The following is a 15,457-nucleotide window of genomic DNA, read 5'->3' as shown; positions in this document are numbered from 1 at the left end:
AACAGTCACCAGACAACAAAAGTAGAAAAAAATCATTTTATTTTCATTATAGTTTTTGGAATATGTTCACTTTGAGAATCAGGTGCTCAAATTAAAAGTTTATATTTATTTACTTATTTATGGCTTTTTATCGCACATTAAACATGAATTAGATTGGAACCTGGGATCATTTAATTTTTTTTTCCTGGAGTAATGCATTGCCACCCCCCCCCCCCCCAGGCTATCTCCCTGACTATAGCCAACTCTGCAATTTGGGGGATGCAGAGGGGGACGTGGGGGCACAGAGGGGGACTGGGGAGAGAGAGCCTGTTGTTAAAAATTTACCAGCACACCACTGAGCACTGTGTACCTCAGAAGCCAAGATGCCAGACAGCCACACAGCCAGGTGGATAAAGTAGAAGGATAGTGGGGGTGGTCTAGAGGGCACAGTGAGAGTGCCACAGTGTGAAACCCCTTGAATGCCACCTATCTGTTCACCTATAATGATGACAGGCTGTAGAATCCAGATAGAAGCCGAGGTCATGTTAAAATCCCTCCTAATCACCCAAAGACCTTCAGTTCATCTAAGAAGAGCTTGCTCCAATGCAATATAAATCTGTCTCTGGTTGTCATTTGGAACATAACCAAATTGTACAATGTACGCTGAAGCTCTACCTGTAATGCATTGTAACAGGCATTAGGATTAATGATTTTAGCTATGACTACTGGAGTAAGTGTAAGGGAGATTAAAACACCCACCATCTGCTTTTTTGTGATGTCAGCAAGGCAAAAAATTTATGTGGATATTGTTTACAACGGGGTATCCAACCTTGGACCTTGAGAGCCACAGTTCAGTCGTATTTTCAAGAATTCTCCAATGAATATGCATGAGATTTATTTGCATGCACTGCCTATATTGCATACAAATAGATCTCATGCATAATCATTGTGGAAATCCTGAAAACTTGACCTGGCACAGGCTGAGGTTGGATAACCCTGGTTTACAATGAAAAAGTTTCTTCTCTAGGCGTAAAAGATGGTTCTCCTGCAGAAAGCAAATATAAGTTGAAAGCCTTAACAGCTCTTTATATGGAGAGTTCAGACATTTTACATTAATAGACACAAACTTAAGATCACTCATATTGACCATGGTTCACCGGCAATCTCCCAAATTAAGCTGGAATTCCAGATCAAATAGAACTCCCTCTGGTGACATTCCGTGACCAAGTGCAACTTAAAAATCAACCCCTTCCCCTTCCACTATCCTCCCTCCTTTGTCTCATATCCCTTCCCCCTCCCCCACTCCACTCAGTGCCTAATAAGACCCCTGTCATCTTCCTCCTAGACAGGCCTCCTCAGAGAAAAGTGATTCCCCCTTCATCTTCCAGCCCTCCATTTCAACAAAATAGATTAAACATCCACACCCATAGCACAAATCAAAGGATCACAACATAAAATACAGGAAGGCAACATTTGCAGTAAAAAGCGTATGGTATTACACTCCAGGCTAACAAATATAACATTGCAGCACATAGTCATATACGTGTGAAAATCTAACAGATAACAATTGAAGTATATCAGCATGTATACCACCCCACCATTGTCACCTTCACTCCAGTAAAAATGAGCCACTGTGGCTCTCCACTGCCAGGAAACCAGTCCTTCAGCTTGGTGGAACTCCCAACATGCTGGTGGCACAGGCCTACCACTGCAAAAGTCTGTGTCCATTGATGACTCGCCTGCCACCAAGCCTTCTCTTTAAAACTGTGAGTCATCCCACTGAATTCTTTATGTTGCGCATCCTGGGCATCATCAGGGAATAGTTGCAGCACCTCTCTTTAGATTTAATACAGTATATCGGGCCATTCCTGGTGAAGACAAGTGCAACGGAGAATTGCCAGCAATATCTCATCCCTTCGTCACGCAGGCGGGCCATCAGGTAATGTAGCTCCCCCTAGTGGTGAAAAGCTACAGCTGCCACATCTTTATATGATACGTCATAAGAGTCCCAGGTAATTTTAGTTTTAGCATGGGCCACTTTTAACAGAGCATCATTCATTTTGTAGTCTTGAAAGTAGGCCATGCTATCTCTGCTGCACTCTGGTGGGTCCTTTCCAGTGCTCTCTGGGCTTGCACTATCACCACTTCTGTAGGTGCCACTTGTACTTCATTTTCAGATAGTAACTTACTTACCACCCCTTGCACCACTTTTTCACAATCCACATAGTTAGGAAGCTCAGGCACACCGCAAACCCGAACATTGAAGTGATGAGATCTGTTTTCAGGGTCTTCCAATTTCAAAGCTACCTTGTGCTGCTCAGGTCTTAATTCACCAAATTGTTTATCCAGAGATAACAATGCTTCTGAGTGCTCTTCTATGCACTGATCCACTTCTTAAATCTGATGACCAAGGTCAGCACCTAGGGTGGTCAGCTCATTGCGTACTGCCTTAATATCATCTTTTACTTCCTGAAACCAGGCTCAAATTTCTCCTATGGGGTCTAGTTTGGACTCAGTATCACTGATTTGGGCAGCCATAAGTTCCGGCTCTGCTGTTATCACATGTGGGTTGTCTGCCATGTTGCTTCAGGGTCTGAGCAAATCCAAGAAGACAGAAGGAGCCTCCACAGAAAGTCAAAGCAAAACAGCAAAAGTAGAGGCTGACAAATGCGCAAACCAATAGGGAGATAATATCAAAAACCAGTTTATTCAGAATATTCATATCAATATCAAGGGTCTGAGCCATGCTAGAAAAAGACAACTTGGTCAAATCTACCCTCTTCAATTCAGAGGACATAGAGCACAGCACAAAATAGCACTGATTTGCCAAGCAATGCCCAGGATATTGCAACGATTAGTGGTGAGGAGTGATGAGGAAACAGCTCAGGCAGCCATCACTCACAGTGACATACTCCCTTCCTGTTCAAAGTAATTCTTAATGTCATTGTACCTCGAAGAAGTGCCTCTATTACAAAAAAGTACACAAAGACTTCTGAAAGCAAAGAGCCAGTCAGGAAACAGGAACACAGATTTCCAAAAATGTAGGATACAGCTAGGTATAGGCTGGCTATAGCAGTCTCCCAAGAGACAGAATAGCTCCTCTTGGAAGGCAACTATCTTCCAACCTGAAGGTCACAGAGTCTATCACTCAGTTAATAAGTACAGGACTAATTTCTATACATTGAAATACTTCTGAAAAAAAGTCTTAAGTGACTTCCTAAAAATATAGATAATTTTCCATCAATCTAAGTTCTAATGGTAAGGAGTTGCAAAATGATACTGGCTTATAAGAAATAGAAGTAGAAAATAGTCCCTTAAATCTAACATTACGTACCGACGGAAAGTACTGCAAACATTGTTTTCTTAAACGATCAGACTTAAAACCAGTTGAAATATTAACCATTTTTACAAGATAGTATGGTGCCTCACTATGCAATATCCTAAAAACGAGAGTCCTAAGTTTAAACTGCACCCTCAGCTCCACTGGCAGCCAGTGCATCTCAAACAAATATGATGTAACTGAATCAAATCGATTCAGAGAATAAATCAGCCTGGCCACCCTATTCTGTATTACCTGCAAACTATGCAATGAAGCTTTGGTGCAACCTGAAAAAACACTGTTACAATAATGGATCCTAGATGCTGTTATACAATAGGGTTTCACAGTGTGGTATCAGGGTGCCTACAAGGAGGTTCCCACTATGGAATTATCACTTAAGTGTCAGCTGATATCTAGATATTTGGTGCTGAATATCTGGGTATGGCGACATCTGCCACTGTTATCTGGATAATGGTGATATTCAGCATCAATATCTGGATAACAATCCAGAAAACCTAGGACAGCTTTTTTCCTACTGTAAGTTATTTGACTAGCTATTCAGATACTGTCACTGAATATTGCTGTTCCCTGGGTAACTTACGACTTCACACAGCTTCTGCCCCTGTTTCTGTTCATTAGATTTCAAAATTCTGGATGGGCAACTAGAACATTTAAATTTCATGTAATTTCCTGTGTTGTTTTTAGGAATGTTTATTTTATTCATTTTCATTTACAGCGGTTTGCGTATCCATGATGATTTGTGCATACACAACAGTTTGAATGGGTGCACTATCGGGAACAGAATGCACATTCTTTCAAAAAAGTGTGCCCTCTTTGCACATAGTGCACCTTTTTTGTGTATATACTCTAATCAGCAAATGAAAAGAAAACATAAAATGTGGGTTTTTCTGCTCAGTTTCATTTGTTAATAACATGGGCTATATCGTTAACATTTCCATGTCATTGCTAATGACAGCCCATCCCACTTCTGGAATCGTCCAGTGGCCATAAAAGTGATAGCTGTGGTGTCCTTTGAATGTACTGCATGGCATATCCATTCCAAATGGAAAAGTGCAACTCATTTTGTAAGTCTTGGCAGAGGTGATTAATACTCACCTTAACGAATCTAAACCTCTGTAGTCATTGCTCCTCTGATGAGTTCAGGAACTGAGTCCTGTATTGGTACATCCTGAACAGATGATATCTACTTCTCCTCTGATGTCCCCTCCTATGTGAGATCTTACACATAGTACATATTCAGTGCAATTATACTAGAAATATTACCACCAATGATATAACTAGACCCACAATCATTGCAATAATCCTAAACAGAAACACACACACACACACACACATATATATACACACAGGGGGGGGGGGGGGGGGGGGAAGAAAGAGAGAAGCCCAGACACACAACCCCAGCCCCAAAGAGCAGAAGCAGGAAGTTAATTATACAAAATCAATAGAGGCAAAGAGTAGGCAGAAACTTAAGGAAGATAAAGAATGGCATTAATCACATCAGAGACAACCTCCCCCCACCCCTGTTATTAAAGAAAGAGCATGGTAAAAGGACCAAAAAGACAGAGAAGTACAAAGACTGACAAGCACTAATCAAGAAGTCAAATCTCTCTAGCACAAGGATTATATTTAAGGTTTTGACCTTGGTCAATAAAGTTTTGAATGACAATGGTCCTTTAATTTTGGCCAGTGCTTGGAAAATCTGCAACCAACTAGATCTTTGAGATCTAGTGGTAAATCATTCTTGGAAGTTCCTACTTTTCGGCAGGTGAGATTGGATGTGTATCATTCTTCAATTTTCTATATTGAAGGACCTTTCTCTGGAATGCCCTACCTGAAGTTCTGCGCAAAACTTGCTCTATTCTACAGTTTAGAAAATGTTTCAAAGCTCAGATGTTTACACAAGCTTCAGCTAACAATTAAGGACTGATGTTAAGTTTTATTCTTATTATTTTTTTCCTTAATGTTTTATTCTCTGTCTTTTCTAATATGTTTGAAGAATAGTATCTTCTTTGTTAAGATTTTATTGTGGATGTATTTTGGAAATTTCTTAGAATTGTAAAATAGTGTGGTCTATACATTTTTAAAATAAATCAAATAAATAAATAAATAAATAAATAAATAAATAAATAATCTTATCACCGGGTCCCAACAAACAAGTTAGTTTTCCCATACCATCTTATACAGAAGATGTAAATGTGTGTGTATGTGATGATCTATTGGCATTAATACATTATATTATAAAAATCAAATGCCCCTAATAAAGTTATTAACAATATCTTTATTTCAATATTTTATATTTACTCAACCACCCCTATTCCATACATTACAGTCTCAGGAACTCAATCTCTCAAACCTTTCACTGCGCCATTCAGCTTCCACACCTGTTCCTTATTAATTGAACATGGTTCATCCTAACTTATTTAACATGCTAACCTGCTCACACAATACACAATACTAGTGTTGACCTGAACATGTATACCCTGGAGGAAAGGAGAAATAGGGGTGATATGATACATACGTTCAAATATTTGAAAGGTATTAATCCGCAAACGAACCTTTTCCGGAGATGGGAAGGCGGTAGAACTAGAGGACATGAAATGAGATTGAAGGGGGGCAGACTCAAGAAAAATGTCAGAAAGTATTTTTTCACAGAGAGAGTGGTGGATACTTGGAATGCCCTCCATCGGGAGGTGGTGGAGAGGAAAACGGTAACGGAATTCAAACATGCATGGGATAAACATAAAGAAATCCTGCTCAGAAGGAAGGGATCCTCAGAAGCTTAGCTGGTGGTGGGAGGCAGGGCTGGTGGTTGGGAGATGAGGATAGTGCTGGGCAGACTTATACGGTCTGTGCCAGAGCTGGTGGTGGGAGGCAGGGCTGGTGGTTGGGAGGCGGGGATAGTGCTGGGCAGACTTATACAGTCTGTGCCAGAGCTGGTGGTGGGAGGTGGGGCGGGTGGTTGGGGGTTGGGGATAGTGCTGGGCAGACTTATACGGTCTGTGTCCTAAAAAAGACAGGTACAAATCAAGGTAAGGTATATACAAAAAATGGCACATGTGAGTTTATCTTGTTGGGCACTGGATGGACCGTGCAGGTCTTTTTCTGCCGTCATCTACTATGTTACTATGTTAGTGTAGTGGTGACGTCACTACACAATTGTGCACCATGGAACAAAGGTTCATCTGTAACTGGAATACGGTGGCTCCCAGGGGTCTAAACCTAGAGGTGGAGTGACTTTGACAGATTATCTGCTCCTACTTTCAGGTGTAAGTGGTTAACCTTAGAGATATAAGGGGGTGAGTAGCTAGTGCAGCTCATTCATTCAGCTGAATCGATCAGTGTGATGGGACGCTTTGGACCCTAAGGTATGCTGCCTCTAATAGTTGCATTAAATTATATATGATGAGATTAATAATAGGTTGGCGTTTGACATGTGGGTATGAGTATGATTCTTTATTTTTTCAGGTTTTGGGAGTTGGTCCTCCTGAGGAAGGTTGAACCAAAATGTGATCTCGCATAGAGGAGCATAAAGCTGGAGAGGAATTTTAATGCAAGTTTGGTGCAGTCAAACGAAAGCTCTCTTTAAGCTACGCTGATCCATTGAGCTGACCTGTGATCATAACCTGTGTATGGACAAAGGTTCACCTGGTTAAAGGATTATTTTCTATAAAGGCTACTCTGCTTCAGCAGTAAGGACTTTGTGCATAGGCACAACACACATGGACAATACATCTGGGAGTCTAGCTCCTGGATGGTGTTTTGCTCTAGGTGGTTAAATTGACCATACTAGTATTGTGTATTGTGTGAGCGGGTTAGCATGTTAAATAAGTTAGGATGAACCATGTTCAATTAATAAGGAACAGGTATGGAAGCTGAATGGCGCAGTGAAAGGTTTGCGAGATTGAGTTCCTGAGACTGTAATGTATGGAATAGGGGTGGTTGGGTAGATATAAAATATTGAAATAAAGGTATTGTTAATAACTTTATTAGGGGCATTTGATTTTGATAATTTATGTGTGCTCTTGCTCCTAGACAGTATAGTTATCCCCCGTTGGAGAGGTATTAATACATTATACTCACATACCAGCATGCTCCCAAACAACCTTTGTTACCCTCACTGTTATGCACAAACTCTCCTATATGAACACATCACCTTTCTTTTAAAAATTGCTTCATGCGTATAACTTATTTTGTATGTATGCAACCTCAATTTTTAGGAGCCTATAGACCAATGCAAGCCTTTTAAAATTACCCCATCTGCTCAAAGAATACTACAATAACGTGAGTTTTCACCATGGATTCTTCTGGGTACAGTTTACAGGACTAGCATATGTTCTCGTTTCCATAATAACATGGTTCAGGGACTAGGAGACCAACATGAAGTTCAGTACACAACATAGGAACAAGGAAATAAACATGTTCAAAAATCTGTAGGTTTTGCTGAGTGATGCTCAGTGTTTTCTGAGTGGCATCAAGCCACTGTAGACAATCAACACCTTTGAAGTGCAATTCAAGCCTAATCGTTGCACAGAGAACTTCAAAGAAGACAGCCTGGCACCAGTGGGTTCTTGCTTAAGCCTTCCAGTGAAAGTTGGCTATTGTGGCAGTAAATAATGCCACTTCATTGATATTTGAGAAGAATCTGGTGATTCACCATGAACCTTTACTGTAAGACATACCCAACCCAAAAATGCAATGTAATTCTCCTCAGAGAGTTATTTTTTCTACAAGTGATAATTGCTACCAAGGGAAGTCACTGAGGAAACAAATAAAGGGAAAGCAATTAAATAATTATTAACAAAAACAGTGAGTCTCATTAATCTATGGTGTTTCTCCCATTCTGAGCCTGTGGGAAAAGAAAGCCCTTGATAAAACAAACCCATTGTGGCTAAAACAATTTATGAACTATGTGATAGGTAAAATACCAATGAACAAGGAAGGTGTTAAGGTGAAGAGAGATTGTGTACCTACTACATATATTTACTCAGAATGTGTATGACAAGCAGGATTTTATCTGCCCAACAGATACTGTATAAAGCAGAATAGCTCTTTGCTGGCACTACACAATGAATGGGGAAATAGGGTTATTTTGAAAGCAATTGAGTGAAACAGTGTCGTTTGTGTTTTTATATAGTCTGTTATTACGACTCTTTGCACTGTTTTACTGTTTATTTTGTGTCTAGTGAGCATTTCCAGGGGATAAATGGCAATATTATCAGGAACATAAAGCTCTGTGTAGAAGAAATTAAAATGTTGAGGTATTTCTTTAAGAGCATCTCATGGGCTTACCATACTGACTCCAATTAACATATCTATCATTGGAAAACCTTCATTAAGTATAAATATGTTTCTGCCTAGCAGCATAAGCTGGTCCATACCTGGTACTAACAATGCCAAGGTCATGGGATCAATTCCCACCCCATCTGTTTTTTGAATCTCTGGAATAAATACATATGAGGAATATTTGCTTACCTGAAAACCAAGATACTGGAATTCACAGTCTGATTTTCCTTTTGCCACTCATGACCTTAACAAGTCACCTTCAGGACAATTTCAAAAGCATTCATATGGCTTGATTGACGGTTGCCTTCCTTGACCCATTTAAAAGTATGCACTGGTTTCTATATCTTGTGAACAATGAAAAAAAGCACCTTATCTACTAAGCATGTTATCTCTAAGCTTTGTCTCCATGTTGTCACCTGCATAGGGAACATAGAGGAAATATGTCTGTTGCAGTCCTTAACCTGGCAGTTGGATGCAGCCTTTCTGAACACACCCTTCCATGTGCACCTCGGTTTTAAAATAGATAGGAGGAATTTATATTTTCACTCAAATAATCTCTGGAACTTGTTGCCGGAGGATGTGGTAACAGTGGATAACATATCTGGGTTTAAAAAAGGTTTGAACAAGTTGCAGGAGATAGACATGGGGGAAGCCACTGCTTGCCCTGGGTTTGGTAGAATGGGATGTTGCTACTCATTGGGTTTCTGCCAGGTACTTGTGATCTGGAATGGCCACTGTTGAAAGCAGGATATTGGGCTAGATGGCCCATCGGTCTGATCCAATATAGCTATTCTTATGTTCTTATGATAGCTAATGAATAGTAGGGTTAGTATAAAGTCAAAGCATCTCCACTTAGAATGTTTTAGATATGTGGGCGATAAATAAAGTTTATTATTATTCTTATGTGATAGCAAGTTGTGGCCAATAGAATGTTTCACATTCTGAGATGTTGTCCTTCACTTCTACATGAGGCTGTCTTATATTCTGACTATTGTTTGGCAGTTTATTTTCTCTGTACTCTAGAAAGCCTTTGAAAAGGAGGAGGGGTCTGCCCTGTTGGTCTCAGCTCAGTTTTCACTCCTGATAATGCTGATTGGCTTGTTAACTAATTGAGCTGCACATGCAAATCAGAATACGCCCAGATTTGTACACATGATTCAAGTCACACTATATGGAATTTAGGGGTTAGTGTGCACAGATGAGAAAATTAATACGGAACATTTTGGCATGTGCTGTGTTAGGATATTTTTCCTGCATTAGATGCACCTTAGTGTCTAATGCAGCTTAGTAAGAGGGCTCCCTCGATGAATACATGTCTGCAGTGATTAGATCTTCATCCTTTGTAGAAACGTTTTGCACTATAAATTATAAAATCTTCTTAGATATTGGGTGCCAGCTCTGTCAGCATCTACTGTCACTAACAGTAAGCACATTTTTCATCCTTTGCTAAATTTGGTAAGCTGTTGATTTGGAAGGACCAGGTGAATCAGTACCTCTCTGATTGCAAGTGCCTATTTTGTTTATAGGCTGGATGATATGCATACCTATGTGAAAATATTGTTTATTGCTTCTTATTTCTCTGGTCCCACCTACTCCTTTATATAGAGCTTGAGCAGGGTTCCAGCCAGGTGCCTTCATTTCTTTATTGAATAGGCTTGAAATACTCAATTGCTCACTTCCTTATCCTTTGAATCCTGTTATAGAATTATTAAGCGATATACTAAGCAATTAAATCAAGTCAAATCAAATCAATCCTCCGTGTGCATTGCAGATAGTATGGTTTTATCTGCACTATTGGCAATGCACTAAGGTGAACTTTTATTAAGCCTTGGTAGGCTCTATGCACATACAGCACACACCCAAATGAGAATACTACCAAGCCAATGCCCTCCCCTGGCAGTAAATTCAGATTTGGCGCATGCCCATAACACCTGGATGAATTATTTATTTATTTCCTCCCACTTGCACTGTTTTGTCAGTAATCGGAAGTTGGCGTGCGCCAACCGGTCACCACGCGTGTAGCACGTGAGCCCTTACCGCTAGATCAATGGGTGGCATTAAGGGCATCCATTTGAAATTACATTGGAAATGTAAATTATATTTCCCTTGCTGTTTCACATTGTTTCTAATCCTAAATGACAGGAATAAACCCCAAAATGACAGATTTCTTTCCAGTGTTATTAATTTCAGTCTTTTCCCTCTGTTTTAATAGCTAACAGGAACCAAATGGTTTTACATGTGTTCTGGTTTCAGTTTTACCATATGCCCTTTTGCCGTTACATTAAAAAAAAACCTTTTTTGCAGATGTGGTAAAAACTGGCCTGGTGCGCACCTAATACACAGGCCTACACTACCACAGACCACTTTTTACCAAGGCTTAATAAAAGGGCCCCTAAGGGCCTTATTCTATATAAGTTATGCTCCTAAATTTATGCTCCTAAAATTTATGAGAAAATTTATGCTCCTAAATTAGGAGCATGTTCTATGCTTCAAAATAGATTATGCTCATAATTTAAGAGCATACATTTAGGAGCATAAATTATGCTCATATATTAGGAGTGTAAATTTAGGAGTACATGTTTTATAGAATAAGGCCCTAAATGGCCATTGCAACTAAAAAGACCCCCAACCCCCCCCCCCCCCCCCCCCCCCCCACAATGACATGAGATGGGTAGTAACAAAGTACTTGTAACTTTGTTACAGTATTTAGGGGCCTGTGTTGGTGTAGACGCATGTATTGGATGTGTGCAGGTCCATTTTTCAGTGCATCTGCAAAAAAGGCCTTTTTGGGGGCCGAAAATGGAAGTGCAGCAAAATGACAATTGTTGTGCATCCATTTTGGGCCTGAGACCTTACCACCACCCATTCACTTAGTGGTGAGGTCTCATGCGTTAATCGGGTAGTAATTGTTAGTGCCCATACAATGCCGATTACCACCTAGTTAGCACAGCTCTTTGGAAAATAAAATGTTTTTTCCGGCACTTGTAGTGGGCACGCATAAAAAAGGAAATTACCACCCGGACCACGCGGTAGCCAGGTAGTACTGAATTGGGGCATTTTGGGCATGCATAGGTGCCTTTCACGCGACTTAGTAAAAGGGCCTCAAGTACTTAAGCACTTTTACTTGTAACAAATTAAATTTTTTTTAAATACTTTTTACTTGCAATGAGTTTATTTATTTATTTGTGGTACATTTATACCCTACATTTTCCCACTTTACATTTAAGTTACACTTTTGTACTTAGTAACAAAGAACAAATTTGGACAGTAGTTAAAAAAAAAGTATTTCCCATCCCTCTGCTTCTCCACCTCTTCAGGCTTTCCAAGCAAAATCAGACATCACTTGCAGTGGATTGGGCCTAAACGTCTACTCCCAACAGCTGAGCTGGAACCAGTAGTTCGGACCCAATCAGATACAAGCCAGGGTCTGACATTACCTGGAAACCCTAGTCTCAGAAGCTTAGCCAGGTTGAGGGTATGGGGGGAGCAGAGAGCAGACTGCCGATGGCACCGGTGTGTATTTTAAATGTGACAGATCATGTCAAAAATAGGCACTGGCACCATCAGAAGTCCATTTGGGGGAGTGGCTGATTCCCTGGCAACCCATCTAGCTATGCCTCTGCCTAGTCCCTGCCCTCTACACCTGCCTAGAACTGCTGTTGATTGGCTATTACTTTGTTGTTGTCAGACTCAGCTGCCTTCTCAGCCTGAACCATACTTTCACTGCGTGCTTGTGTCCACTCCATCTCCCCTTTCATCTTCCATGGCCCTGCAGCACAGTCTTGCTTTCTCCCTCCTTTTGCACCTCTGCTGTGCTCGCGCTAATAAACTACCATGGGAGACACACTGGGCTCGGCTCTCTGCAGTGCCCCTAGTGCTTTCTGCACCAAGACCACCTCCTCTGATATAAACTTCCAGACTGGTGAAGGAAGCAGTAACCAGAGACTGGGACCAACACAATTAGAAAAATTAAATGGCCAGACAGCAAAGGTAGAAAAATAATTTTATTTTTAATTTGGGATGAAGTAATGTGGTAGCCATGTTAGCCCACTTTAAAAGTTAATAAATATAAATAAAAGAAAAAAACAATATAAAGGTGACACCTTTATAATAGACTATATACATTTTTTGACTAACGTTTGAAGGCCAAAACCTACTTCTTAGGCTGAGACACTATCAAAGAGCAAATATTTAAAAAACTCCAGACGGCCCAGAACACGGCAGCCAGACTAATATTCGGCTCATCAAAATATGAAAGCGCGAAACCCCTACGAGAAAAACTACACTGGCTCCCACTAAAAGAACGCATCACATTTAAACTCTGCACCCTAGTCCATAAAATAATCCATGGTAACGCCACAGCCTACATGTCAGACCTAATAGAACTACCACCCAGGAATGCAAAAAAATCTTCTCACACTTTCCTTATTCTTCATCCTCCCAAATGTAAAGGTCTGAAATACAAATTGATGCATGCATCTACCTTTTCCTATACAAGCACGGAGCTCTGGAACACGTTGCCACGGAACCTGAAAACGGCTTATGAACTGACCAATTTCCGAAAACTACTGAAAACCTATCTCTTCGACAAGATATATCACAAAGATCAATATGTGTAACTGTACAATCTTTAAAACTTCTAGAATTGTCTTATAATGTCTGCTGCTTTATCACTATTATGTATTTCACCACCATGTAACACATAACCCTCTGTAAACCAAATGTATATTCTCTTCTACTTCCAGTATCCATGATGAATTGTAAGCCACATTGAGCCTGCAAAGAGGTGGGATAATGTGGGATACAAATGCAATAAATAAATAAATTTTCGAAAGTGATCGCCGGCCATTTCCTGACATAAATCAGGAGATGGCCGGCGATCTCTCAAATGCGGTGAAATCGGTATAATCGAAAGCGGCTTTTTTGACAGCATCGCCGCTTTCCTGTCGCCTCACCGGCGAAAGTTCAAGGGGGCGTGTCGGCAGCTTAGCAAAGGCGGGACATGGCTGGGCATGGGCATGGCTACCAGATAGCCGGCTTTCGTGGATAATGGAAAAAAAAGCGGCGTTAAGCAGTATTTTCCGGGTTTACTTGTTCCTTTTATTTTCACGACCAAGCCTCAAAAAGGTGCCCCAACTGACCACTGGAGGGAATGGGGGATGACCTCCCCATGGTCAATAAAAATAAAAACCTTTTTTGCCAGCCTGTATGCCAGCCTCAAATGTCATACCCAGCTCCCTGACAGCAGTATGCTAGTCCCTGGAGCAGTTTTTAATGGGTGCAGTGCACTTCAGGCAGGCAGACCCAGGTCCATCCCCCTCCTACCTGTTACACTTGTGGTGCTAAGTGTTGAGCCTTCCAAACCCGCCAAAACCCACTGTACCCACATGTAGGTGCCCCCTTCACCCATAAGGGCTATGGTAATGGTGTAGAGTTGTGGGGAGTGGATTTGGGGGGATTTGGGGGGCTCAGCACCCAAGGTAAGGGAGCTATGCACCTGGGAGTTTTTATGTAATTTTTAAAAATTTTAGAAGTGCCCCCTAGGGTGCCCGGTTGGTGTCCTGGCATGTCAGGGGGACCAGTGCACTATAAATGCTGGCTCCTCCCTTGACCAAATGCCTTGGATTTCGCCAGGTTTGAGATGGCCGGCATTTTTTTCCATTATCGCTGAAAAACAAAACTGGCGATCTCAAAGCCGGTGAACTCTGGCATTTGGCCGTGCTAAACCGTATTATCGAAAAAAAAGATAGCCAACCATCTTTTTCGATAATACGGTTCCGGCCAGCTGTTGCGTTGCCGCCAAAATAGATCGCCGGTGAGCTATTTCGCTGGCGACGTTCGATTATGCCCCTCCACATTAGTCAAAAAATGTAATAAGTTAGTCCAATAAAAAAAGTATCATCTTGTTTTCTGTTGTTATTTGTTCATTTTTTAATGTAGCATTTGGAATATGTCAGTTTTTGAAATTTACATCTGCTCTCTTTATATTTTGCACGGTACAAAGGGAAGTGTCACTGTTTCTTTGGGTTTGCCCTGTATGCAGATTATGGCTTCCTGGGGTTTCAGTTTAATTTTTACGTAGATATTACTATTTTTAGTATGTAGTTTAGTTTGTAGTTTGTGGTTCCACAAAAAGTGGAAAGAACACAAAAGTCTCATGGGATAGACAAAGCCAAAGAACAAAGAGTGGGAAATGGATCAGGCTCTGTGAAAACAGATTCAGGACTCCCACTGTGAAATTAAAGCTATTTAAATAACTCAACACGGTACCATATTTTCTCAGGAGTCTTGATATGTATACTTGACAATCACATCTATCCTTGGCAATAAGTCTTGTAAAATAAAAATAAGCTGGTCTTTTAAAGACTGTTGATGAAAGAAAAAGTGTGGAGGAGTGGCCTAGTGGTTAGGGTGGTGGACTTTGGTCCTGAGGAGCTAAGTTTGATTCCCACTTCAGGCACAGGCAGCTCCTTGTGACTCTGGGCAAGTCACTTAACCCTTCATTGCCCAATGTAAGCTGCATTGAGCCTGCCATGAGTGGGAAAGCGCAGGGTACAAATGTAATAAAAACATAAAATGCCCTGAAGCAGGCATGTGTGTGCTGAAACATGGTACCATGTCTAGTCATTTTAAATAAACAGCTTTAATTTCACATTGGGAATCCTGAGTCTGTTTTCAAGAGCCTGATCCAGTTCCTGCTTATTCTGTACTTCATGAGGGGCCACCTCTGTTCATGTGTGAAAAAGGCTGGGTATTGTGTTAACATCAAGTATCTGTGTAAAATTAATCTGTACTAATCCAGCTTGTTTTGTTTTCCAATAGGTATATTAATGTTCTTCTGCCCATGTGCATTTC

Source organism: Microcaecilia unicolor, chromosome 2 (assembly GCF_901765095.1).
Source record: "Microcaecilia unicolor chromosome 2, aMicUni1.1, whole genome shotgun sequence".
In the NCBI taxonomy this organism is placed as follows: Eukaryota; Metazoa; Chordata; class Amphibia; order Gymnophiona; family Siphonopidae; genus Microcaecilia; species Microcaecilia unicolor.
The sequence above is the reverse complement of the archived record's forward strand: the minus strand, read 5'-3'. Positions refer to the sequence as shown.